A 3,500-nucleotide genomic window follows, 5' to 3' on the forward strand; every position below is an offset into this window, starting at 1 on the left:
AGTGAGCAACAATGCTGGGTTTGGGACCATCACATCCAAGTGAACCAGGCGGCCTAGGGCTGCATCTCTGCAGATGCTCCTGGCTTTTTTTGCTTCTCTCTGGCTATGGACACTAAGTAGCAACCTTTAGACCCCTGAGTCTGATGCTCTTCCTTGTGTGACTTAGCATGGTCTCTGTGATGGATTTTTGGGGCATAATGACCAGACTCAGTTGGTGTGATTGGCCTGGGCTTTGGCAGGCACCCACTAAGTCTAAACTTGTGAAGCTCTTGGGCTAGGGAATATAGTTTAGGCGGTAGGGTACTTGACCAGCATACGTGGTACCCAGGGTTCTATCCTCAAAACTGCACAAACAGAACATGGTGGCACACACCTTCATTTCTAATATGTACCAGGTAGGGACAGAAGGATCAGTAGTTCAAAATCATCCTTGATGGGAGAGTTTCAGGTCATCCTTGACTCATAAACAAACAAATAAAGAAATCTCCTAACTATACACATGATCTCCCCAAACAGCTAGAATGGTGCAAATCAATTTCTGAGTCCCATTTGAGGCTAACATATCAAGGGCACAGTATTAAACAATCTCATAGAGAAGATGCTCACCCCTTCTTCCTGCGCCCAAGGATAAGATAGGTATCCTTAACAGAAATGTTATTCTAAGCAGCTCTTGCTCGTTTCTTATGTATTTATTTGTGTGTGTGTGTCTGTGCACGCACGCACACACGCCATGATTGGGAAGGTGTTTCTGGAGACTAGAACAGGGTGTTGAGTCCCTTTGAGCTTCCCAACATGGGGCAGTACCAGTCCTGCACTGTCCTTCTTTGTTCAGTTTTTATGATCCAAACGAATAAGCAAGGAGGACATTAAAATACACCAACCGGTGCAGAGCAATTAAAATCTTGCAGAAAGACTCCTAGTTATATCACAGCCAGTCCAGCATTGTTAAGGTGCATCGCAGTAGAATCCAGAGGGCTCCCTGTGTGTTCAGGGTGCTGGCCAGAGGCTAACCTCATGGAATCTGGGAATCTCACATTGAACAGTGACAGGAAGCAGCAGGCAGCCCCTGGCAAAGTGAAGCTGAAGAAATCAAATGAGGTAAGCTAGGGCAAATGTCCACTGGCCTTGCCGCTCTGGGTTCTGACTCCCTGAAGTCCAGAGTGAGGCTGCCCATGCAACTTTGTTCAGTTCTTTAATTAGTTAATTCGGGTGGAGTTTTGATGAATGGCAGGCGGTGGGACTCATTTATAAGAGCTGCGGTCCGGGGATCACTCAAACGTCAACACCTTTCTTGTGGAAAGCACCCTTCTAGAGTGCTTAATTGTAACATATTGCTGCTGTTATTTTAAAGTAATAACTCATTATAGAATAGGATTTCTATACAAGCCCTAATAATTCCGTTATGTCTCCCCTGATTTTTCAACATTAGCTAATGAAGTGCCCCATCATTTATCAGTAAATAGCATCGAATGTTGCGCAGTAAATCTTTTGACAGAATTATTTGTGCCAGCTTCCCCGATCAGGAACAATTAATATCATCTGAATGGGTGACTTGGGACCTGGTTTCCTTGCCACAATCTCATCTTCCCCCGCAATGAAATCATTTGACAGTCGATACCACGGTCTCATTTTTCATCCACTTTATCAGCTTCTGGCTTCACACGACACCCGCATCCACAAAGGACGCACGACGGAGTTGGGTAATTCTGCTACCACTGGCCTTACTAGGTGCCATGTATAAATCCCCAAACCTATATTGGTAGTGAATACCAGTGATCTGAGCAAAAGTTAGCTATATTAATTTTTCTCCTAATCTACACCTAACATCTCCCCGTGCTGCTTGAGGAAGATTCTAGAACAGAAGTTGTTTCAAATGCATTCTTTCCAGCAGAGGGGGTCATAATCTAAAACCTGTTCAGTTCCAGCATAGACTGTAAGCCCACCCCCCACGACATGGTTGTGCATGTGTGCACATATACATATCAATGTTTGTTTAACAATTTGAATCTATGGACTATTTTAGTACTTGGGGATGGTGTTTAAGTCTTAGAAGTAAAATTTAAATTTTCCAACCCCTTGATGGTCACTAGACTTTAGACTCCTATTGTAAAGGAGTCTGAACAGGTTTAATGCCTTCTGAAGGATCTGTGTTTGTTCAGATAAAACAGGTCATGGTAGCTCTTCTGGGCAACCCTGTCCTGTTCTTTGAATACCCCAAGGTGCAGAGAGCTGTGTTGCTTGTCGCCTGGAGTTTGCTTCTTGGGTGATGATTTGACGGAGCCTCGAACCTTCGCCTTCCAGCATCAGTGCTGTCACTATGCTCCTTCCCTGACAACGTGAGCTGGAGATGTGCAAGGACTGCCCAGGAATCATCTGACTCCCTCCCACTCAGGGTCCTCCCCACCCCCACCCCTGACCCCCCATACTTACTCTTTGCAGCCACCTGGGTCAATTGGCACTTGTAGAAACAGTGTCCTGTCAGTCATCTTGAGAAATGGCTATCTTGGGAGTCCATTCAGCACAAAGATAATTGGTGGTAGGATTAAATAAGTGCTAAGTAGGTAGAGGTGAATTCCACATTAAGTTCTGATAGGGTGTAGATAATTAGCTGGCAGTACAAAATTGTGCTTTCATCTCCTCTGATGCTGTGAAATTAAAGTAGAATAGAAGAGCCAGAACAGGGGCAGACATCCAGGCAGCTCACACCCAGGAGGTACAAGATCCCAAGGGCGACTCTCCTGCCTGTGCTCTGCCTTGCTCTGGGGGGGGAACTTACTAGGGCCTTCCCTGGTCACAGCTAGTCTCTCCAGAGCTAACACGGTGCACCTACTTTTTCTTTAGGTACACTTCTCAAGAAGGTCAGAGGGTGGTTGCCTGCTACACAGAGCAGAAGGAATTTCTGGAACAATCAGAGGTGACTCCCACAATAACTCTACCTTTAAATAGAGGGGATACCTGAGTCTTGGGCACCAGCTGGGGAGATGGTGTGGCTCCTCCGAGATGCGCTTTCCATCTGGTACAGAAGTGACTCTCTCTCTCTTTCCCTCTCTCTCTTCCCCCCTCTCTGTCTCTCTCTCTCTGTCTCTCTCTCTGTCTCTCTCTCTCTCTGTCCTCTCTCTCTCTCACAGACACACATACACACATACACACACATACACACACATACACACACATACACACACACATGCACACACACATATACATACACACCACCCTAATCTCACATACACATACACACACACACACATACACACCACCCTAACCTCGTCAGAAGCTGATGGGACTTTCCTATTCCCACAAATTCAGCTGCTCCTCCACAAGTATCAACTCTCCTTTCCAAAAATTTATTTCTTTGCTTTAATTTTTAAAAATAGTTTCAAATCTCTTTGTGAAGGATTAACAAGTATGTAAGACAAACACAAGAAAAGGCATACATGTGGAAATGTGATCTTTGACCTCTCCTTGTAAGATGCCTGTTTCAGAGTTTGCGATGCTCATTC

The sequence above is a fragment of the Mastomys coucha genome, unplaced genomic scaffold (assembly GCF_008632895.1).
Source record: "Mastomys coucha isolate ucsf_1 unplaced genomic scaffold, UCSF_Mcou_1 pScaffold13, whole genome shotgun sequence".
Classification (NCBI taxonomy): domain Eukaryota; kingdom Metazoa; phylum Chordata; class Mammalia; order Rodentia; family Muridae; genus Mastomys; species Mastomys coucha.